This window comes from Homalodisca vitripennis, chromosome 8, assembly GCF_021130785.1.
Source record: "Homalodisca vitripennis isolate AUS2020 chromosome 8, UT_GWSS_2.1, whole genome shotgun sequence".
Classification (NCBI taxonomy): domain Eukaryota; kingdom Metazoa; phylum Arthropoda; class Insecta; order Hemiptera; family Cicadellidae; genus Homalodisca; species Homalodisca vitripennis.
The window spans coordinates 111029229-111055871 of record NC_060214.1 but is presented as its reverse complement, the minus strand read 5'-3'; the positions used below and the strand labels follow the sequence as shown (position 1 = coordinate 111055871).

At 34.5% G+C, this 26643-nt stretch overlaps 1 protein-coding gene across 2 annotated transcripts in view; it reads right to left on the bottom strand.

Annotated features, from left to right (window-relative positions):
• Positions 1-26643, bottom strand: part of LOC124367891 — a 150773-nt gene that overhangs the window by 82993 nt on the left and 41137 nt on the right. The window lies entirely within an intron of this gene.

Genomic DNA, 26643 nt, shown 5'->3' with positions numbered 1-26643 from the left:
ATGACGATAAACACATGGGGGTGGTGATTTCTGAGGTCGTAGTAATAAATTACTAGAAATACAAAGTTTACTTATAAGTTCAGTTTAATTACGAAAACTTAAAAGCACCACTTTTAGATGGTAAAGGAAAAGTTATGTAATGTCACGTTGCTGCCAATTAGAATATAATAACTAAAAGTATATCTTCTAGGTGGGCCTAAAAATATCCATTGTTCTATTGAATTATGCGTACGACGTTTTACTTTACAAAACAATAATATTTCACTTCCCTTCACAATAGGTAGACTCACAACCCGGGTAATCGGCGTCTTGGCACGAGACATTGAAGCTGTAGTCTAAGAACGGTTACTTCTAGAAGAGAGTAGATGTTGGGAAGTGGTAGCCATCTATTCAAACAACACGTGAGATACATCAGCTACGTAAACTCGCCTAAAACAAATTCGCGACGGTATTAGCCATTTAATGATACAAATTACTATTTATAACAACGTGCTCGTCGCCATAAGGACGACGCCACAACCTTTATCTATCTCAATCAAGCAAATAAAAGATCTTCAAGGGTAAGATACTTTACTATTCACAATCTTTACTTTACGTTACATTCATTTTATACGTTTGGCATCAAAGGGCTAATTTAATAATACGAAAAGATAAATTTTTACTTACGGACAAAGCGCGCGAGGTCTGATCGGTTACGTAGTTGGGCTGCTACGAAGGGTTAGAAGAAAAAATTTCATACGCGTGCCAATTAGGTAGTTACTCCGCCCAATAATTTAGTTCCGGAACATTGGATGTAAAATAATATTATATTATACTGGCTGATTAGGTTGCGAAATTTACATTGTATGAAATTTAATTAACTAATTTACGGTACAGAATATCCCCCCTGTTTTGATTTCGCAACCTAATTAGTCGCTTTTACTTTAAACATATTCTAAATAACAAACTTAATTCAACTTTTATTCATTACATAAATTCAAGTTCAACCATAACAATACGATAGCGCGGGGTTTCAAAAGTTTCCTATGAAATCCGCTAGATCGCATTCCAATGCAGTTCTATGACTGCTCGCTTAGGGACCAAAAATAGAAAATCAATTTAGGCAAACTATTTTTCATGCAGTGCACGTTGCAGCGTTTTTAGAAGTTGCGGGTCGTTGCAAGAAATAAGGGCATTTAAGGCGATTAAATCGTAAACAAGTGTAGTGTAGTGTTTTGTTATATAGGCGCCACATTCATACTTCTTTTTTTGCATTCATACCAGTGTTTTGTGTATAGTGTTGTGCCTTTAAATAGCCTGAGACTTGCGGACAAGTTACCAATATGGATCGAATACTTTGGAATGAAACGTCCCCTCACGAGAAGCTAAGTCTAACATTTCGTGTTAATACTGCATCACTCTTAATATATATATTTACATACAACATCCTATACATCTTACATCTACATGAATTTTAACACTTCAAATATATCTACAAAATTCAAAATTCAACATTTCGGCATACCTACAAAACACAGACAATTTTTTCATATTTGGTTCCCTCATTACAAACAGTCAGGATCAACTTTGTCTCATTTCTTTACACTAAGTCTATTTACAAATTCTTTTTCCTATATTTTATTTCCATTGACACATTCGTTAAGAATTCACCAAACAGTTTAACTTCCTGGATTTTATCTTATCTTTTAAATTTGGCAGCAAGTGGTTCCTTAAGCTAGGGATGCTACAAATTTTTTTTTTATTTTATACAGAACAGGTCTTAATTTAATTTTAAATCTACAATATGAACCTTTTTTACATTCAAAACATTTTCAGTGTGTTGTACAATACAAGTTACAGGGCTTAAAAAATATAAAATTCTATAAATTCCTACATATTTTGGTGCTAATTTTGCACAAAACTTTTCTAACCTTATTGCTTAAATAGTGGGTTCTCATCCATACTAAGGAATGCAACTTAAAGGGATGTTTTACATTTTGCTCTGAGTACTTTTGTCTATTACTGTTATGTGCTATACTCCTTTTTACATTGACCACAGCTCTCTTTAAATTGTTTACAACAGTTTCCTTGGACAAATTCTCACCAATTAGATCATTTAGCTTCCATAAATTAGATAAAGCATTATTACAGGAATGATTAAACATTAAATCAAAGGCAGCAAAACCTGTGCTTTCATTATGGTCGGTGTTTAAACTTAATTGTATATAGCCTAGGTCATTATCCCAATTACTATGACAGTTGTGATAGAAACTACGTAATAATGTAGATATGTTTTTCTAATATGCCTTTCTGATTGATTTCCATTAGCCCTGTAAGGCGCTAGTCTACGGTGTTCAATAAAATTCTTAAATAAGAACTTCTTAAAATACAGTGATGTAAAATATGCGGCATTATCTGACACTATTATTTTAGGTACAGAAAAGTTGTTAAAAATTATGCGGTCTAATTTTATTACATATTTCAGCACTCTTACATTCCCTCAAAGGGATTAGCCATAGAAATTTACTGGCGGCATCTACAACTACAAGTAAATATTACATTGCTGTTTCTAGTTCTCACTAAGGGACCTAAAAGATCTATGAATAAACAATCCATATTGTTCTTAAATGGCACAGATACTAATTCGCCTTCATATTTTCTTTGGCACACTTTACTCATTTTACAAACATTACATCCTTTCACTTTTGCCTTTATAATTTCGTCTAAATCAGGTCTATAAAAATACTGATTAATTTTTCTTTTGCGTTCTAGCAATGCCTAAATGACCTCCTATTAAAGAACTGTGGAAGAATTCATATACTAAATCAACTAACTGTACAGGCAAAAATATCTTACTCTTACTTTTTACATTCCTTTTGTACATCAGTAAATTGTTTTTTATAAAATAACATAAATTGTTATTATTGCTTTTTACAGATTGAATGATTTTCTGAGTTTCTTTATCTTGAAGTTGATATTTTTCTAAATCTTTAAATGCTAATGGCAAATCATTAATTAACAACCACAAATTATCCTTGTTATTGCACTTATTATTTATCTGCATTTTAGGCTTTAACATTAGATGTTCGTTTACATGTTTGCCTTCGGGAGGAGTTTGAATGGCAGAAGGAAATCGATAATCTTATTTTTATCCTGGTCAGGACCGTTCCGGCAGTCACTGGGGCTCGGATCAGCTGTTCCCGTCGACTCGCCCTCAAACATACGTGAAAGGGCGTCTGCCAGCGCATTATCGGTGGAACTTTTTAAATTCCACCTCAAATGGCAATTCAAAATTCCTCTCGATCCACCGGGCAAGTCTTCCTACCTTCCTTTTGTGATTGAGGACATAGGATAAAGCTTGGTTATCAGTTATTAATTTAAAGGTTCTTACTTCTAAAAATTCGTGCCATTTTTCTATGCAAATTAGTGGCACTCAAAGCTTCTTTTTCATAAACAGTATATTTTAATTCGGCATCAGTAAATTTCCTAGAGTAATAGGCTATTTGGCATTAATTCATTTTGGTCGTTTTCCTGTAACAAACAACCACCTGCGGCTATTCCACTAGCATCTGTCATTACTATAAATTGCTTTGAAAAATCGGCTAACTGGAGTACAGGAGGATTCATTATAGCTTCTTTTAACTTTACAAACGAATCTTGACATTCACTTGTCCAAACAAATTTAGCGTTTTTCCTTCTTAAACGATTTAAAGGATTACATAATTCGGCATAATTATTTATAAATTTTGAAAAGAAATTGGTCATACCTAAAAACTGTGAAATTTGTTTGGCGTTCTTAGGCGGCATAAATTCTCTTATACTCCATTGTTCGCTCGGGATCTATAGTTACTGTATTATTTTTTTATTAAGTTCCCCAAAAAGGAGATTTCCTCAAAACAAAACTTTGCTTTCTCTAGGTTTTGCCGTTAAGCCATGTTTGCTTAGTCTATTTACAATCTCTCTGACATGTACTAAATGCGAATCAAGGTCTTTACTGTACACTAAGATATCATCACAAAAATTTATCACATATTTAAATTTTATATTGTCTAGGACTTTATCCAGATAGGCGGACAATACAGCACTACCAACATGTAAACCAAAGGGTACTCGTTTAAATTTATATTTACCAAATATAGTGCTAAATGAGGTAAGATCTTGACTATCAGGTGATAATGGACATTGCAAAAAACTTTTTCTTAAATCTATTATTGAAAAATATTTGGCTCCACTAAGATGTTGATAATAATTATTTAAATCACCAATGGAAAATCAATTTTCTGTAACTTTTTATTTAATTCGGTATAATTGACTACAAGTCTGTCCTTTTTGGTTAAAAAGGCTGGACTGGAGTAGGCTGAAGTACTGGGTTCAATTATTCCTTGGTCCAACCAATCCTGTATTATTGTTTTCATCTTATTTACAGTAGGAGGGCTCATAAAATAAGGCCTAATATTTACAGGTGTGGGGTCATTTAGAACTAATCTCACTTCCAAATCTAGAGCCTTCCTAATTTTGGATTAAAAACATTTGGAAAATCCCCTATAAGGTTTTGTATCTCAGCCTCAGCTCTAGTGCACCCTATTTTTACATCAATGCTGTTTACTTCATGTTCAAAAGGCTGTTGTCTGACAATAGTTATTTTCTCATTACAATTGAATTTAAAATAACATGAATCTCCATCAAGATCTAAAAATTAATTTGCTATTAGATATAAATGGGTTTCCCAATACAATGTCCCATTTTAAATTATCCAATACAACAAATTTTACTTTCCAACAAAATTTAGAAATTTTTATCTTAGCATAACAGTAAACCAAAACATTTTATTTCAGTGTTATTTGCAGCAAACATTCTATCATCTGACTTCATTTAATTTAGAAACATTTTTTATTCAACAATAGGCTATCATAAAATTCTTTACTAATTATATCTCTTGTAGCACCAGTATCTAATAAGCAGTTTGTTTTTACATTTTTTACCCACTATAGCTTCAATTAAAGGCATATTGTTACACTGTCTAACATTTAGTCTTAAATTAGGTTTTCTATAGTTTAATTTACTCCAATTTTTAATTACCTTACCATAGACTCTCATAAAATAGTGTTTTTCTTTTCTTACTGTATTACTATTTATAAAATTATTATTCTAAACTTATGAAACCGGGGAGGGATATTTTTAGGTGTTGTGTGTAATACCACTCCCCTGTCAACTAGTTTTTTGGATTCCTAAAACAATTTTTTGCTAAGTGACCAGGCTATTACAATTGAAACATAACTTTGGGTTTTTGACAGTAGGCCTACTTTTTCTAAGTTCAACATGTGGTGGATACATGTTGTTAACATATGTCTTACTTAAATTGTCCCTTAAGTTTATCATTAAAGGTTATATTGTTACTAGCTATACACACATTTTCCAAATCTGTAAAAAACAAATGGGATTGTTTTCAAAAATTAACTTATTTCTATCTGTAGGCATTAATACCTCTTTTTATACAAGTTACCAAGTCCTGTTCACTTATGTTACACAATAAAACTTGACTGAGCTCTTTGATGTCATAGATGTATTCATACAGTGGCTCATCAAACCATTGTGGCCTATAAACTAAATCTAGTCTCAGTCTTTCAATTAGGCCTACAGGGATTAAAAGCACTAATTAATTCCCTGTGTAGATAGTTGACATTTGGCATGACAGACTTACACTGTATTATTTTGGCTAAAAGTGGACCTTTTGCATAACATGGTAACAATGCTAAAATTTCATTTTCTGATAGGCTAGTTTCACATTTTAGTTTTAACAAAGTTTTCAAAAAGTTTTATTAGCTCAGGTACTACTAAGCCATTTGTTACTGTAAAATTTTGTAAATAACATTCTACAGGATTGTTTAACTTATTAAACATATTTAAACCAGACATAGGTTGACTAATACAATCATTGTTTGCATTATAAATAGGCATTATAGGCAAAGTGGGGATACTGGCATGTAGGCTGTGATATTGTTGGTGGTTGTACAGAAATAGGGCCTATTTGTTCTTTCACTGCCTGTTCCATAGCCTCATCTTGTTCTAATGATTCATTTAATATTGGCTTCTAACACTTTAAGCTGTTCTAGGTTCACTGTAGGTAGCAAGTTTTTAGCTAACTGTTGTTCAACATTTACTAGCCTACACTTTAAAGCTGATAAAGTTTCACTATGTACAGAACTTAGTTCTAGCTGGTTGTCTAAAAATAAACGGTTTATTAAATGTTTACACTTTTCTTGGAATTTGGTGATTTCTAAAGGTGAACTAGCACTGTTCAATTCACTGCACCCATGTTCTAATAATATCACTTTTTCACTGAGAAGTTTTACTTCCTGATTGTGGTCTATTTTTAATAGGCTACTAGCAGTAGGTAAAATATTGTTTCTCAAACACTGTCTTAAGGACTTTCTGAGTTCATTTACTGTACTGTCACTATTTAATTTAATACCTCTAGATATCAGTTCAAATACCAACTCATCTTTAGACAAATATTCTATTTTAATGGCAGGCATTGTGGCGTTTTTCACTCAGTTTCACCCAGGTTGACGGCAGAGTAGGCACATCAATAGCAGATTGGCGCAATAAATATGTGTACCGTATGACGATAACACATGGGGGTGGTGATTTCTGAGGTCGTTAGTAATAAATACTAGAAATACAAAGTTTACTTATAAGTTCAGTTTAATTACGAAAAACTTTAAAAGCACCACTTTTTAGATGGTAAAGGGAAAAAGTTATGTAATGTCACGTTGCTGCCAATTAGAATATATTAAACTAAAAGTATATCTTCTAGGTGGGCCTAAAATATCCATTGTTCTATTGAATTATGCGTACGACGTTTTACTTTACAAAACAATAATATTTCACTTCCCCTTCACAATAGGTAGACTCACAACCCGGGTATCGGCGTCTTGGCACGAGACATTGAAGCTGTAGTCTAAGAACGGTTACTTCTAGAAGAGGAGTAGATATTGGGAAGTGGTAGCCATCTATTCAAACAACACGTGAGATACATCAGCTACGTAAACTCGCCTAAAACAAATTCGCGACGGTATTTAGCCATTTAATGATACAAATTACTATTTATAACAACGTGCTCGGTCGCCATAAGGACGACGCCACAACCTTTATCTATCTCAATCAAGCAAATAAAAGATCTTCAAGGGTAAGATACTTTACTATTCACATCTTTACTTTACGTTACATTCATTTTATACGTTTGGCATCAAAGGGCTAATTTAATAATACGAAAGATAAATTTTACTTACGGACAAAGCGCGCGAGGTCTGATCGGTTACGTAGTTGGGCTGCTACGAAGGGTTAGAAGAAAAAATTCATACGCGTGCCAATTAGGTAGTTACTCCGCCCAATAATTTAGTTCCGGAACATTGGATGTAAAAATAATATTATATTATACTGGCTGATTAGGTTTGCGAAATTTACATTGTATGAAATTTAATTAACTAATTTACGGTACAAGTTCCTTGGACTATGATTAAGCTATGCACCAAGTTGATTTAAGTCTCTAGCACCTTTCCATCGAGAATTATCACACGCATATATAATATATATACATATATATATATATATATATATATATATATATATATGTATGGCTATATATATACACTTACAGATAGCCTTACAGATAGGAAACGATTTAAATAAGGCTCTTTCGGATCCTTAATGATCCTCCAACAACTAAGATCCTCAAATTAGGATGACCATTTCCTAAAGATTTCCTAGTCAGATTCCGTTATATGCCCCCAACGCTTAAACTTTTTCAATGAACTTAGAACGTTACAAAACGATGTAGTTGAGTAACAGAACTAACATTCCATCAAAATCTACAAGCATTTCCAGGTATTGCGATCGGTACTGTATTGTTGTCGCTGTTATCTTATCTTTCTCGAGAATCCCGATTACGGCAGGCCGCGCGGCATCACATGATTATTTAAGTTTTTTGCACGGTACATAATTGCCTTTCCATTACAAATCAATTTATATTTCTGATCAGCCCCTCTAGAATTTGGTATTTTACTGATAGGTACTATCTTGAGGGATGTTTTTCTTTCGTTGACGTCAGCGTAAATAAATTATATAATTAGTAAATTTTCATCCATATTAATAAAGAACGCAAAGCAGTCAGTAAAGACATTTTCCTGTGGGAACATAGTGATTATTCACAAACACAACGTGGACGAGAAAGCAGTGCCTCGGCTTCGATTGGCACCCCGGACAATATCAGCTGTGTTTGTAGAATCAGCTGATCGTATAACCCGACTCAGCTGTTCTGTCCTGGTGGGGTCATTATCGCTGTTAACACATGACCCCGTTCCGTGCGTTTTTATCCCGTAAAATACCTTGCGGTCAATCTCATATCTGTACGCACCCACAGAAGTGTACTAATATAAAGGAATGTAATTTACTTTTACACATTACTTTCTGATGTAATAATGAGCATAATTGCTACATTACGTGTCACGTGACAGGATTCTGCCAGGTCACATGCAAGATTTCAAATATATTATACAGAGTGTCCCACGAAGAGGTTTAAACGTTTGATTTTATATAACTTGCCCATTGATGCACCGAATATTTTCAAACTCTACAAAATTCATTAAATAGGTTTTTTAAATACTCAGTGAAAATTTCAGGTCTCTAGTAATTGTTGAAACCAAATGGTGGCATTTTGAAAAACTATACCTTAAAAACAATAAAAAAAACAGTATTTTGGATTTTATAAAATTATTTATTGTCATATTCTAGAGAAATAAAGCATTTCAATTAGAAAATTAGAATATAGACTATTAAAAAACCTATAATAAAAACCCGTGTGGGCCCGTGTGGCGAGCAACGAATTTCATCATACGGAAAACAAATTAAAAAGTTGCACCTGTTATTTAAGTTGAATTTCATAATAGCTCAACATTGCAATACCGACAAGTTTACATATAAAAAACCACCTGTGTTTTTGCATTTCTTCATACGGGAAAGATAACAAATCTTGATGTTTGCGCTCGAAAAAAACCTGAATTGAGTACCAGCTCATTGTCTAAAAATCCCTGTTATAAGGTAACTAAAAACAATCACTGCATGGACCAACTAAACTATTCAAAACATTTGTTTTTGTGCAGTAATATCGTTATCATCAATTTGAATTTGGTTGGGTAATAATTTAGGTAGTACAAGAAGAATTCTTAATAAGGTTCTTAGTAATGATTCAACGAGGACTCGAAGTTAAATAAAAATAACCCAAATTTACACGGCTTGTACGTAAGGTGTAGCGATTGTTGAAAGTTATATAACAGCTGATTGTGAAGTGTCGGTGTCGTCTGAGAATGTTAAGCATAGGGAAAACTTTAATTTCTATATTTCGCTCAATCTTAAAGCAATAGAAGACAACCTATCTACGGAAGCATGGAGCTGTTTAAACAATAAAAGCTGAGATCAGTCAATAAATCGAACCCGCCAGAACCAGACACTCACTCCTGTTCCCTCCCATAGTTATGGTTCTATCACCGCTCTGCCAAGTGGGTTAACTTTGAAGATTATCGTCTATAAATCGACTTGTCCAAAACAATTATGATCTCCGGAACTGTGTTGGCCGGGCTCCAAATTTTCGACTTGGTTCTGTTTGCGCGTCCCCCTTGTCTGCATTTTGAGGCCGCGTCACATTGACGATGAGTGGATGAATTTAAATGTTGAAATACGCGGCGTGTCCAAAAATTACTAACCTAACTTTCACCAGGTTACTTGCTCGTAGGTCAAAATTTAAAAGGAATATCCTTGATCCCATCTTGAACCACAACTCAACTTTTGTATTGGAGGGACGATATCTTCACATAGATAAATGTCCTTATTAACTTGTATTAAAACGATAAATAATAATATACTTAACTAAAATACAACATTTTAAATTCTTGAGCAGTTAAAAAAGAAAAAGATCATTTATAAAACATCAAATAAATGTCGTATTTTTAAAGTGGACAATTTTGTATTATTCAAGTAGGTCATCAAATGATGATTGTCACTGGTCAACAAAAATGCTTTAGTAAAACATACATACAAAGAAATAAATTTAGTAATGTCTAAGTAATCGAGTGTAAAGAGTATAGAACATGTACTAAATCGTAATGTATATATTGTAATGCTCGCTTATACACCAAAATGGGAATAAATTATATATTTTGCTACGAAAAATTGTTTTGCTTTTAAGTATTTCGGCATGTGCTATAATAATCAATTTTACAATTATTGTAAGTTTTGTAATTTCACATATGTTGTGATTTATAAGAGTATCAAGCACAATGTTCCTCTACGCATTCAACAGGATATAAATATGAAGCAGACATTTTAAAGTATGAAGTGTCATAAGATGCTAAATTCTCTGATTAAATATTTTGATAACATACTATTTACTATTTTTATCCAAATAAAGCTCTTGTTCATTTACATATAAAAAAGCTAACAAAATGACATTTTTTGAGAAGTTTACTGCTCAGCATCACGTAATGGAGTTCTTTCTAATATTTACTGGAATAAAGTTGTATTAAATAAATTTAGTTATATTAAATAAACCATAATTTGTTTTTTTTTTGTTCCAATAAACTGCAGGGTAACACAAATATGAAATTCTAAATTTTCGACACTGAATATAAATATTATGAACTATAGCTAAATGTGGTGCCATCAGTATATTTAACGAGATTTCAAATTTCTTAAACACTAAAGGGTCTGTTTTTTAATTGATTACATATTACGTAAATAACACAGGTCCGAAAACAGATCCTTGAGGAACGCCAAATTATGTCTTTGAGCGTTTAAAAAGAAAAAGATTATTTATAAAACATCAAATAAATGTCTTGATGTTAAGTATTACAGAACCCTTCGAAATTTAAATTATACATAATATAATTCTTTGTATATTATATTATGGATTCTTTGTTTCCGGTTTTTTTCCAAAAAGGCGAGAAAACTAGGTCAGAAAAATCACCAAGCTCAGTATATCTTGACGAATCGACTAAGTAAGCTACTCACGACAAGTCCCCAGTGTGACTCGAAAGAAGACATTGTGGGGGGGGGGTGGCGTGAAAGGGGAGGTGGGATAAGCCCTCTCGAACTGGGGTAGCAGTTTCTAAATTTCGAGCACCACTCACGGGAGCACACAGGGCGTAGGGGCGCTGGTCCTCTACGCTCTACGCAGCATTGTTCCAAAAGTCCTCGATAGAATCATGCAGAAGAGAAGGTCAAGTGCCACACCTTGTGCAAGGAGTGAGTGCACTTTGCGCTCGTGTGTTCGTGGCTTCCTTGGGTTTCTTACCCTTTGTTAACCTTCCACTGGTTGTGCGTACAGTGTGCGGCACACTGGATACATTTTTCCTCAGACGTACTGTGCAGAAGTAGTTTTTCGATTGAGCGATTGAGTGGTGTTTAAAAATTACGCGGCATTAGAGTTTATGATATTGGAATAAAACTAAGTATACCTGTTTTTCTATCCTTATTTAGCTACAACTCGGAAAAGCCAATACATTATCCAAAAAAGACCTTGCGATATTTTCATAAAATAATGTTTGTAGAAATAAATGAACGAATGATTGTAATTTTTAAAAATGTTCCAACTTTTCAACCAGTATTTTGTTGAGGAGCAATGACAATTATGAGTGGAAAAGTATCGCATTATACGGGTACATAAGCAAACAATGTTATTCATTTCATTTCATTTATTTACCTCATTTACATATATACAAATATAGTGACAATAGAGTGCACGAGAAAGTTCCCACATGGGCAAAAGCCTGTGTGTGATAACCGAGTCCATCTTCACCGGACAAAATATAAAGCAGGTAATTGAGAAATTGACAACCTGTTTACAAAGGCGTTTGTATGTCTGGACCGAATTTCAAGCAGTTTCAGAGACAAAATAGTGGTTTTTATTTAGGGTGCAAGCGACTAAAAGTCGAATCCATTTCCAAACACGAATAGGCGTAATGTAAGTGACTCAAAGGAAAATCAAAAGGAAATTCACTTCCACCGGATGAAATTAGTAGTGAAAAGTGAACGGTACAAAATTAAAATGTAATTCTGACGAGAACCTCTATAATTTACACTCTGCTATAGTTTTTACATTTGTATTTTATATATTATAACTTATTTATTTTTTATGACATCTGGCGCTCATTAGTTTTGAGGTTAGCATAAAGTTAAATAGATTTTAGGATCACACGGTCGGAGTTATGACTATCTAAGTTTAAAGGTTTACACCGCGTCAAACTAGTGTAAACACAGTGGAATATTTCTATCTCACTGAAGAAAGGCCGAACATCTTCCGTCAACAGAAACTGCCGATAAAATACGTCTGCTTATACAGGTGAAAAAACATTCAAAAGTCCCATACTTATATTCGATGATAATAAGATAATATAAAGAATAGTCTCAACAAAGCACCTGGAAGTAACATCATAATGGATGGCAGACTGTAATAAAGAAGCCATATTGATCTCACATTGGTTATTGAATAGGTTAAGCTACAGCCAACCACGTTTCAGCTCAGCTGTATAAGCCGGTATGTTTTATTGGCAGTTTCGATTTAACATCTGTTGATTAAAGATGGCTCATCAAAGTGAGGCTGAAATAGTTCAAGATTTTGATTTTGTTTAACACGCGAAGAGAACAGGAAAAATTAATTAAAATTCATTAGTCTTTTTCCTTGATGAATTAGTTTGAATTCCGTTTAACAGTTAATTAGTTGAGCATTAGCGAAGCCTATCACTCTGAGGGATGGACAATTATCATTTCTGTCTGTCTGTCCGCACGATACCTCGAACACGAATTGACCTACAGACTTGAAATTTCTATATGGGCAACACTGAGTTCGATGATGGTACATGGCACTCCATGGAATTAGGCTGAGCGTCATTTGAGCCGTGAATGAATTGAGCTACAGACTTGAAATTTCTATATGGGCAACACTGAGTTCGATGATGGTACATGGCACTCCATGGAATTAGGCTGAGCGTCATTTGAGCCGTGAATGAATTGAGCTATAGACTTGAAATTTCTATATGGGCAACACTGAGTTCGATGATGGTACATGGCACTCCATGGAATTAGGCTGAGCGTCATTTGAGCCGTGAATGAATTGAGCTATAGACTTGAAATTTCTATATGGGCAACACTGAGTTCGATGATGGTACATGGCACTCCATGGAATTAGGCTGAGCGTCATTTGAGCCGTGAATGAATTGAGCTATAGACTTGAAATTTCTATATGGGCAACACTGAGTTCGATGATGGTACATGGCACTCCATGGAATTAGGCTGAGCGTCATTTGAGCCGTGAATGAATTGAGCTATAGACTTGAAATTTCTATATGGGCAACACTGAGTTCGATGATGGTACATAGCACTCCATGGAATTAGGCTGAGCGTCATTTGAGCCGTGAATGAATTGACCTACAGATTTGAAATTTCTATATGGGCAACACTGAGTTCGATGATGGTACATAGCACTCCATGGAATTAGGCTGAGCGTCATTTGAGCCGTGAATGAATTGACCTACAGACTTGAAATTTCTATATGGGCAACACTGAGTTCGATGATGGTACATAGCACTCCATGGAATTAGGCTGAGCGTCATTTGAGCCGTGAATGAATTGAGCTATAGACTTGAAATTTCTATATGGGCAAACACTGAGTTCGATGATGGTACATGGCACTCCATGGAATTAGGCTGAGCGTCATTTTAGCCGTGAATGAATTGAGCTATAGACTTGAAAGTTTGAATGCGATTTCAGCGAATCCTGTTATGCAACACGGTGCGCGTATTCCTGTCTTGTTAATAAATGAATGTGCATAAATCCTACGTTTATCCATGTTATAGTCTATCAATTTCTTCTCTTCATCAATTTACAGTACATCTCAACCGTCTTTGTTCCACAGACTCTTCCTCAATTACTTAACATATGCATTGACCTCAAGTCCTCAAGGAAATCCTCGGACAGAGCTATACCGGTCGCAGAAACGAAGCAACAAACGATTTCATCCTTACCATCATCTTTCTCTAATGTTACATTACTAACAAATTTAAGGTTGGAGTGAGTTTTTTGTTAGAGGAGAGATTGATCCTCTTTTAATCCTTATTTTGGCCTTCCTAATGGGTCTCTGGCCATGAGAGGATGTTGTCAAAGAGAATAAAGATAAAAAATAATCAAATACAAGGTAGATTGTACTGATAGAAAGTGTTGCGGTCAAAGACCGGGTTTGAACCTGCTTTAAAAAGATCAAAAGTCCAACGTCTTGAACAATTCGGTCATTGGTTTTCTTACTTGATGCTGAGGAAGTAAGTGGTATTTACCAATATCACTTACTTCCAGCTGGGATGTTGAGCGCTAGTGGTTGGCAACATCTCTGCAACAAGCAGAATGGCTGTTTGAAGATGAACATACAGTTCCTTTGCGGAATTATTGGTACGGGTGTTTTGTACGGCATTGCGGTTGTTGTTGAGAAGTCTTATGAAGTGAGTCGATGGGTAGTCTTGCAGTGTTTAGTGGGGTTAGATTAGTCGGCTTTTACTATGTCTATGAGTGTACTTATTGGGGGTCTTCTAAAAGGGATAGCTTCCTCGGGGAAAGTCATATTGTATGATTCGACTAAAATGCACATCTGCTTCAGCCTATGGAGTGATGGTGTAAAGCTTTTCCAGATTAGACACCGATTAGAGATTTCATGAAACTCAATTGTTTACTCGAACAAATATAATAGGTAGTTTTCTATTGGCTCTTCCCATCGTTGCATTTAACTGACGAAAGACTTCTTCCGACCAGCTGTATACCCCAATAGGAAGTAATTATTATAGCATCGAGTTAGGTATTCAGTAGATATATTATATCAATGGGTTGGAGACTAGCCAATTACATATGAGTCACGTGACGGTGAGTCAGCTGTGGTCACGGACAACAATAACACCAAACATGCAGTAATCACCTGTTAGACAAATATAGCACTTAATCAAGTGTGGTACCACCACTTGGCTCTGTCCCACACAGGATTCCAAAGCACCGCCCACTTAGATCTCCTGTCTGCTTCACCTTGGAGTATAAACTACGATGTTCATATATATCATGTGAATGGAATACCTTATTGGGATCTGCCATACACGGCATAAAGTACAGACAAGGAACTCTCCTGGGCATAAGAATAGTTGCACGCTATTTAATGTTCTTGAGTTACGATATGAGAAAATAAATATGGAAACCCTAGATAAAAATTCAAGAATTTACAGATTTCTTATGTTAAATACTTAAAAATCAGCTTTAGACTTACATTTAGGGTTAAAATAGTGACAAATTTATAAAATTAATTCAGGATAAAAACAGGAAAATTGTTGTGTCACAATTGCGGGACGTTGTTGTGTTACAAATGTTAAAGAACACTTAAAAGTAACATGTCCTTTTAGTCCTCTTATCCTGAATTTTGTCACTTTTATCATAAACCCTGCTTGGGAAATGATAGTTCAGCTTTAGTATTTACTGTTTAAAAATATTAAATAGTTGCCGTTTTACGGGCTGATACAATTTAACTTATTTCAATTTGATTGTTTTTGACTCTGATGGCATTACATGCGCATTACTTTTGTTACAACAAATATCTTTGTCGACTTTCGTCGACAAGTCGTCCCCCTAAGAAGGAAGAGTCGTTTATGACAAAAACATCACATCGGCTAGCTGATTATTGATTGCTGTTAACCACTAAAACATATTACGACATTTTCAGACTCTTCATTAGGAAGAGACAAAATTTCAAAAATCCAAATGGATTTTTGGATTTTGTTATTTATTTTGTTCCACAATAAAAGTTGAACACTTTTTTATTTGAATTGTTAAGAGTAGTAAGATAAAATTTTATCTCTCATTTAAATAACACGAAAAAATAAACAGACCAGACTATTTCTTTGACAGCAAACTACGTTTTGAAAATACGACTGAAGATTTAAATATTTATAATATGCTGTAACAAACAAAATATATTTAAAAGCACTAATTCACTTAATTGTGGAAGAGTTAATCTTTTGTGCAAGGATATCTTATCACTGTATTACCTAAGGAACTTTATTATAATCACATATTTGCAGACTTGCAGTTTGTTATAACATGTTTGAGATAACAACCTGTTTATAATATGTCTTGTTGACAAGTAAATAGACGTAATTCAAGATAAATTGTGATTGCTTGTCACAAGAGGAAACCTTTATATTTTCTCCCAAAGTTTGTGGAACACTTTTTTAAGGATCCCAAGGAACTAAAAACAAAACTTTTGACACTAAAATTGACAAAATGTTCTTATCAAAACATAATTAATCTTATATGATAGTTGGTTAGTTTTTTAGAAAATATCCCTCTAGTCTAATAAGGAACTTAAACCTATGGACATTATTGGTTTTCCATCCCCACAATCCATAGTATAGCATAGTATTGGTAACAAATGGTTGTGGTTTTCGCAACCACTATTTAAAATACCACACTAATTGTTGTTTTATTAACGTTATTGTCGAATTTTCAAAGCCATTACTTTTGTATTTACTACAGATTAATTCTAAGATCCCGTAGTTTCTTGTTTGAAACATCTCCTAAATATTTATAATTCGAGTGATGCAGCATTAAATAGAAAGAGGTAAAAATGAAAGAAGTAGTAACAATAATGCGTCTTCTATTACGTTTTAAGTATTAGCAGTGTGAGTATTTTAACACGAGATTGAATGTTTAGACATCTTCATCTCGGTTAAATAACAATTTAGGTGTGGAACATACATTTTAGGATAATCGATCCTGCCATAATAACTGCTGGGGCAGACATTGCAGTCTTATTTTCCGTGTTTTGAAGATAGGATGATTTGTGGTTTGGGTATTTTCGAACTTAGGCTGGTTTGAGGCTAGGATGTATTGGCACTTAGGATGATTGAGGATACAGTGATTTGAAATTTAGGATGATTCAGGCTAAGGAGTAATCTAGATATTTCTGAAATTTAGGATGATTTGAGGTTACGAAGTATTGGAACTTAGGATGATTGAGGATACAGTGTCTTGGGATTTAGAATGATGCCAGGCTAAGGAGTAAAGTAGGATTTTTTCTAATTATTGGTAGTTAGTTGATTGAGGATGCAGTGTGTTTTTTAAGTTTAGGATGATTTTAGGCTAAAGATAATATCGAACTTACTAGTAGGATGGCTTGAACTAGGGTATTTTGGAACTAGCATGATTTGAAGTTAAATTGTGTAAAAACTCAAAGTGATCTAATGCTTAAGTGTTTAGAATCATTCTTTCTGTGCCATGTTATGTTCATACTCACCCCGTAGAGGCCATGAAACTTTAAAAGTTAAGATAATTAGGAGATAAAGAGATGGAATCTGTCACAATAACACGAGCTCAGATCTATTGTAATATAATAAACCCAACACCTAATTTTCGGTAGTTCGGGGTCTATATGAAACTGTTGAACTCCCTTGGAAGCCAAAAAGACGAATCATTGAAAGCCAAAATGTATTAAACCATACAAATCCCATCTTGAGTTTTTATGGAAAGCATCCAGTGATGTAAATATTCAGCATAGATCTGCCTGTAGCCTTAAACCACTGAAGGATTATCAGTAATATGTTTCTATTCTGAAAAATGTTTACAAAATATATTTGTCAAAATATAAGTTTATGGCAGAATTGACCACTAAAACACTGGTCAAATGTACAAGATTTTGTTTTTTTGAAGCTGAAGTGCAATTTTTGATTACCAGTGATTTAGTGGCCTACGTCCTTTCTCTATCTTTATCGTCTTCGTAGTTCTTTGTTGAGCAAAGAATATACTTTAACAGCAATATTCTCAGATTATTATTAGGCTTTGGATAGTCAAAATGTTTTATCCCTACAAAAAATTCACGCAGGTTTTATTTCTTACACTATGGACTATCAGTTTATGTTGGTGATTTATTGGACTATTGTTTATAATAATCCCTGTAAAATCGATTATTGGAGGTTAGTCCAATTAGCATTTCAATGCTCTCAATGCTCCAATTCTTACTGAATGTACCATAACAAGATACATCTCATTGATCATATATGACAATTCTTCAATCGCAATGTGCCAGAGGTGGCGTGTTGTAATCAGTAACAGTTACGCTAATATTCCTGCTGTAGCTGAGGGGCGATCTGGACCCTAGGGACTCCGCCCTTCCAGCGATGATTGTCGCGCGCCTTAACAGATTTGATGGGAGGAGTGTACCCTATCCCTCCAAGGTCTAATTTCAATTATACTCTCAAAGTATCAAAATCACTTTGAAACAAGATGAGCTTTCATTGCTTCGGCGTGGGGTGAAATAATCTGAACCATCTATAGAGTTAAAATTGTGGAGTCGCCTGATGATGAAACCTTTGGTTTCGAAGGGCCTCGTGCAAAAAATAAATTATATTGGAAAGTATTGTTTTATTGACATTTATTACTGTTTTAAAATTTTAATCGCTCCAAGAATCTTCTATAGAGTTATCTACACCATATTGTAAGTGTACTCGTACTGCAATAAGTGATTTGCATCTTTCTCTACAAAGGCATTTCAAAAGACCCACTTGGCTGAAGTAATAGATAGCTGACATAAAACCTATCATGAGAATATGAAACACGCCAAATTTGCTAACAATTGAACCTTCCTGAATCTGATCCTAGATAACGCACCAGGAAGAGACTAATGGAAACGGCAACGGAAACCGCAGTGAGTAATGGTTCACAACTTATCTTCTCGGGATTCTGAGAACCCACTGGAATATCTCAAGTCATTGTAATGTTTAAACCTGTTATGTAAACTCTATAAGACTGGGTGAATTGTAAATACGTAATAAACGAAGGAGTATAAATTAAATTTCTCTACTAGATGATTTTGGACTTTCAGTGGCTTGCTGACTTGGATGTTCTTCTCCAGCTACCTGGACTTTCTGAACGTTGGATTTTGGCTGACTTCTTTAAAATTCTTCTTCGTCAGAGCACTTCAACTTGTGGTATAGATGTAATATATCTATAGTGCTTCTTTTGGGAGAATAGAGAGCTTCCTTTCACTTTAGTTTAATTGTACCTCGCTCTGATCAGATGTGGATGTTGTAGCAAGGACTTCCGATTCCAAAGGAAATGCCAAAGTATCGCAAGGCTCTTCAAGGAAGAGCCTTGAAAATATATGATGAGATTTTTGGAGACTGGATGCTTATTTTTTGTATCTTTCTTTAAGATACCAGATTTCTTCGTCTTTATTGGCTCTTAAAAATCCAAAATATCTAGACCTCGTGGGTAAACAATTTAGAACGACAAATGACCGAAAAAAATAGTCATAACACTCGCAAGAAATGCAAAGTATAGAAAGTTAAACATCAACAAATTCTGTCCAAACTAAAAAAAGCTAGATATAATCTGAAATTCCTAGTACGAGAAGAGGAATCCACGAACTGTGTGATTTTAAAACAGATAGCGGGTCCATCAATAAACACGTGGAATATAAAACAAGTATATAATGTGGATTACATTCGGTTTAGGCTAGTGAGAAACCGATTAAGTCAAAGACCCGAGTAAATAAATCTTCAGCAGTAAAGTACATAAGAGGCTCAGCTTATTCGGAAGGATAACAATAATTCTGGCCAGATTAGATCTGGCGTGTGGACTGCGAACCGGTTAGGCGACTTTGGCAGCTTCGTGAACATTCGGCTGTTTCCGGCGCTCTTCGCGTGTTTGCAGATAGTCCAATTCAGAATTCGTTCACGTAACGTTGTCGTGGATTCGTTATGCAACGGAGTTGTATTATTTTGCCAGAATATTACTCAATTGTAAAGTATATGGGGTATGGGGAAGTAAGAAATGTGTATTGATCAAATACAACCTACATTAGAGAAGTCGCTGCGTAAAAGGAATTCGTAAAATGTCTAGGACTTGTCTGATGATCCACGTTGATATTAAGGTTTACAACATTTAGAATATTCGTTTTAATAAAACAACACTTCATTTTACTTTCAGATTTTCTAATCATTTATTGGCTGAAGGAGCTGAAAAAATGTATTTCTGGCCATCTATATATATATATATATATATATATATATATATATATAATTTCAATAAACATTGAATCGCAAAAAGTACTTACTCCGCCGGGACTCGAACCCGGATCACTCACTTGCCGGGTGAATGTGCTACTATTACACCACAGAGCCCTCACTTTTTACGATTCAATTATTTTGTACTTGGCCGTATCTGTCACATTTGCGTTTAAATAACCAAACTAACATATGATCGGAAGACCAAATACCTGTCAAATGACTTTTATTTACGTAAAATTTAACATCTGTGCGTATGATAACAAGAAAACGAACTAATCTATAGACTTTAAATTTTGCATGAAATTTTATTTCTATATAGGTGACATTGAGTTTTGGTGGAAGTCTAAGATTTGGCTGAGCAATAACAAATATTTTTACAATGGCCTTATGGATAACCACAATGATTACGAGAAAATAGCAGAAACAATACATTTTTAAATAAATATAATCCTATCATATGAGATTTCAACGTGTGTTCACACAGTAAAAAGAAAAAAAAACATTTAGTGGAAAGTTATTGTTGAAATTCTGTGACAAGATTTGATTTTAGCGAACTCATGCGTTGTAGTACCCTCTGTAGCTCACCAGAACTCTTATTATTTATACATTCTGTTGTGAAGCCTAACTTAATGAACAGAAATATAAAAGTGTCAAAAAACAAGATATTTCGAAAAAGTCATATGTAGCTTTTAAATTTAGCATGAAAATTAATTTATACATAGACACGAATGAATTCTATGGTGTTGCATATCTGGACGTCCAAAATCCAAGGAATTTGGCTGTGCGTCATTGAAGCATATCACTCAAAGATTGACACAATTTGTCTTTTGTCTGTTTTGACATTTTCCACAAAACCTCGACGAAGTCTGCTATGAAACACCGTGATATGGTGTTATTATTTTATAATTGGAAATAAAAACACATTGCTTTGCTTTATCTAGTATATTGATGCTTTCTTATAATCTTATCATTGATACACACATCTTGTGGTTGACAAATTGGTTGGATTCAATTCACTGTGCCAAAAGCTTCTTCTTGTAGCTTAGTTTTGTAAGTTGTAGTAACCTTTTTGTAGTTTAGTTTTTAATATCTTTTAGCTCTCTCAGGCATTCATGATCACATTTTCTAAAATTTTGATCTGTTAACGTAATATGTACTGTCTCGAGAGATGTTTTCTGTTCGTCATCATCATCAAAATCATTGCATGGAGGTATTAGCACCAGCCTCTTGGGAATCTATAAAATAAATTTTAATCTTGTTCAAGTAATCTTAGACTCTTTCTCTTGGCTTGCATTTCTGTTTATGTAATTAAAGTAGTGCATAAAAAGTTTACCATTTTGAAGACATGATGGAATTAAACCTGCAAATGAGCTCATCGTACTAAAGAATACTTTAAAAGAAAAAAAGTTTTTTATTTACCTTTATTTTGTACTCGATATAACATTTCGTATGTATTCTAAAGAATTACTATAGAGTTAGTAACCTTCCAATTAGAAAGCAAAGTAAAAACTAATACTTCAAGCTTTTGGATGCCTGAGTAATATTTTAATATTTTTTTCATATAATCCGACCATTTAAAAATTAATCAAATCAACAAATAAAATTATATCATTTTTATTCCGTGAAAAAATCTTTACTATTGGCGGAAAAAATACAAGCAAACGCTCTCAAACCATTCTATGTTCAAAATCCTCCGGGTCTACTAACTCGAGCCCTAAAAATGTATCTTGACATCTTAATATTATCACTGAAACCGCCCTATAATCACGGAAGATAATTAGCTGGGTGTGAAAGATTTATTGTGATCGGAGAGGGAGTAGGGAGTGAGAAGGGACGAGGAAAGGGGTGAGGGAGGGTCGAGATGGAACTCCCCAACTGACCACCCTGATTGTTCAACAAACTCCATCCATATCGGTGATTCTTGACGTTATAACGACGAAGGAAACAGGATTTTCCGGACATTTGCCACCGTTCAGTGAAACAAAAAAAATCAGTAACACTACGTTTCGAGATCTGCAATCTGATCTCTTCTTCAGGTAAATAAATAACCTAGTACATAATTACAAACCAGGTTAAAATAAACAAATTATACCAAAGCTTTGTGACACGCCTAAGTCTGCACTTACAACCACCATGTTGTGTGTCAACTTCACTAACTCTAAAACATGCACTTAATAAAAAACTATACACAACAATAATCATTCAAACTGAACTACAGGATACAGGTCACAATACGTCTGCATTCGTCTATCAACCACCTACGACTGACCAGAGGCCAATAGCAAATGGCAATCGTCACGGCAGAAACAAGATTACCGGAATTGTAAAGAAAGGAGGACAGAAATGCGCATTTTTATTTATTTTTTATAATAATATGATTGGTATGATTTGTTTTTATTTTAACCTAGTTTTTAATGATGTACTAGGTTAATTATTTACCTGAAGAAGAGATCAGATTGCAGATCTCGAAACGTAGTGTTACTGATTTTTTGTTTCACTGAACGATGACAAATGTCCGGAAAATCCTGTTTCCTTCACAATCCTTCCATCGTCAAAAATAAACTTCAAACAAAGAAGTTATAACGATGTTCATAAGTAGGGTTAGTAGGCACATGGATGCTAATGATGCAAAATATTGTCAAACGCCAAATGAAATCAACGTTAGTCTTTGGGTCATGGCTTATGAGTAAGGACTTTGTGATTATCAATATATTATATATGTATATTCGGTTTTTCGTACCAGATATCAAATTAGAATTTGAAATTTATTTTTTAAGAATTACAAGAAAACCAAACAATATTGCAATAGTATGCCTAATTCCGAAGTGTTTAAAGTCAGACTTTTTACTACTACATTCCGTCAGGGCTCTTAAAGATTCAAGGTGTTGAAATGTTGCAGTTTCGTCGTTTTGCTCCATTGAAGATTCAAGGCGCGGATTCGGCGTTTACAGTTACGTATGCACCTAGGAATGTCCATTGTATGCGCCGAGGCGGCGGCTTTGATGCGGTTGGTGAGTCGAACGTTCGGTATGGTAAATTTTAATCGTAACGTACAGAATATTGTGCATGAATATTGCGAAAAGCAGAAAATTATACTTTTGTTCTGATTGGAGACCTACAGGTGTAATTGACTGGAACTTTCTTGTGATTGCTCCTCTAAAAGAGAAGTTTTAAAAAGGTCTAACAATTTATTGTTTGACATAAGAGGTAAGATATAGACTATCCTCTTCGAAGCGTTTGGAAATGATCCACCAAGAAGAAATGCAGAGATATATTTTCCACTGACCATCAACGATTGTTTGACATAAGAGGTAAGCTATTGACTATCCTCTTCGAAGCGTTTGGAAATGATCCACCAAGAAGAAATGCAGATATATAAGTATTTTCCACTGATCATCAACGATTGTTTGACATAAGAGGTAAGCTATTGACTATCCTCTTCGAAGCGTTTGGAAATGATCCACCAAGAAGAAATGCAAATATATAAGTATTTTCCACTGACCATCAACGATTGTTTGACATAAGAGGTAAGCTACTGACTACCCTCTTCGAAGCGTTAGGAAATGATCCACCAAGAAGAAATGCAGATATATAAGTATTTTCCACTGATCATCAACGATTGTTTGACTTAAGAGGTTAGCAATTGACTATCCTCTTCGAAGCGTTTGGAAATGATCCAACAAGAAGAAATGCAGATATATATTTTCCACTGAACATCAACAATTGTTTGACATAAGAGGTTAGCAATTGACTATCCTCTTCGAAGCGTTTGGAAATGATCCAACAAGAAGAAATGCAGATATATATTTTCCACTGAACATCAACAATTGTTTGGCATAAGAGGTTAGCAATTGACTATCCTCTTCGAAGCGTTTGGAAATGATCCACTAAGAAGAAACGCAGATATATATTTTCCACTGACTATCAATAAAGTTAGGGATGCCGTCTAAGGAAAGGTACCTTCGACACTAGTGGTACTATAGCTAAGTGAGTGTCACTAAAGCAACCAGGGTTCGAAATCCGGTTTGAGCTCGACATTTTTGCACGCCAATAAATAATAATCATCCATAAATTTAATAAACGGATCCAGATTAGAGCTTCAGGAAATTAAATGACATACTGTAGGGCAAATCAAACGAATCTATTGATAACTAATGGTTTAACCATAGGCCAATAATTGATTCATACACCGGAAACCTGGTCTTTCAAATTTATCTATTTTGAGAAAACGCTGTTCTTAACGGATGATTGAAAGAGAGTCACCCATTGTGTTTGATGTAACAAGATTTTACTCAGTAAAGAATTTTAAATTAGAAAAAAATAGCCATTACATTCTTTCCAATATAAAAGGATCTTACAACATGAAAGCGCTCGTAATGACATAATTATCGTTTTTGTTAACCTTTTAACACGACATTAATAATTTATGTCTTAATTATCACGCATAATACTCCTTGTTTAAGACTTCCTTGACAATGAATTCAATTATTATTACATAGATGAACGATGTATAATAATTGAAATAATGATTTTGAGCTGCTTTAGCGATTCTCAATAGTTAAATATTTATTGCCAAGAAAAACATAATTTCTTTAGCGAATCTCAAGTTTCTAACAATTTTGAAGCACATCCTCCATCGAACTTTCGTTCAGAAATATAGTTTGACACTCATTCTACTTCGTTTATCGCCAATTTCTTCCCACTTAAATAATTCTGAAATCTTCGAAATATAGCCAGCATAACCCTTTGCAGTTTCGTTCGTTTTTGCAATTTTACTCTCTCAAAAACTTGTTGCTTGCATGCCCGACACAGTTCCAGACCGTAGGTAAGATAGGAATAAATCAAGCCATCATAAAAATCTGCATAGGTCAGTATTTGCCTAGAGACTTCAAAACATATATGCCTGAGACTAATTTAGAACAAACATAATTGATGTGAACATTTCATGGCAAGCCTTGATTAAAATAAATTCCAAGGAATTCCGAGGAGCAGACTTCTTGGAGAGACTTGAATAAGTGGTCTGGTCTACACTAGTTATTCGGTTGTTTTTATTGAACAATTCAATATATTATCCAATCCGATATGTAAAAATCGTACACGATAAGTGTTTCAATAAATTACCGTAATAAGAATCTCGTAGATTACAAATTTAAAAACAAAAATTTAACACTAACATTACAAAACATCAAAACCAACTAAGGCCTAGACTTAGATATCAAAGAAACCTTAAAATAGAACTTGCCCAGCTTGATAACAGTACGTAACCGCTTTTGTGAAATTAGTTCAACCCACATGTTGAAGCCACTTAAACAAATCTTGTCACTTGTGAGAAATATCTCACATATTTTCTTCATCTACTTCCCTAATAATTTCAAAGTATCCCAAAATATGTTACTTCTTGCTGTTTATTGTTTACATTAAAATTACAACAACTAATAAGTTGGAATCATATGCTAAGTTAAATAAATTGTAACATCGAATTATTCATTCGGATAAAAACACACCGAACCATTCGATAAAATAACCGAATAACGATTGTAGGCCGCTTATTAGTCTACCCGACCTCTTCTGCTATGGCATCCTCCAACATGATGGCAGTTCCTTATTTTATGCCGAGCTCAAAGAAAAATTTAGAACTTTTGATTTTAAAGAGTAAATGTTTTGAAAAATTGTTGCTATCCGTGACAAAAAATTGGGAAACAATTAAGAAAGTGGTTGTTTTTAGAACTCGTCCCAATTTCTTCAAATTTTGCAGGAAGAAGTAAAAGTCCGTAACACGACTAAGATCGATTGATTACAAGTCGCAAGGCATAGAAAACGACAGAACATCGTCCCCGCGATGTAAACGGCTCCAAATGGGCCATTACACTCCTCGCGGTCACCGCGAAAGGGCGGAGTAAACTGGGGAATCCTCGACCATCATTAGCCAAATACGGTGGCGAAAGTGACCATATTTCAGTATTTTTAAGCAGCCAAAACTGGTTTTCTTTTCACATGTTGTCTGCCTGGCCCGTGTACAGGGCGATTTACTGCAATGGCGTTTGCAATTACGTATGTAAATGGGCGAGTGATCACTCTATCCCCGGAAACCGGTTGGGGTTCCACAGTTCTGGGTGGTTCGTGTAAATTACAAATAATAGTCGCGGAATTATAAGGTGTGTTTTAATTTCCAAGTTTGTGTACGTTTTAGATGCCGTAAATGGAATCGGAGTAAATTAACGCCGTCGTGGAAATCCGAGAAAGGTGTTTTGCCATATGTGGAGTGTTAAAGGAAATAACAGCTTGGTGCTCGCTGGCGGCGTCGATTTAAGGCGAATATTGGACTTAATTCTACTAACCAGGAAGCAACAGGCACATGTTGTTCCATTCAATCAAACAAGGTTTAGTAAAATAAACAGGATTTTTCCGAACATTTGACATCGTTCAATGTAAAAAAATCAGTAACACTACGTTTCGAGATCTGCAATCTGATCTCTTCTTTAGGTTCATAAATAACCTAGCACATAATTACAAACTAGGTTAA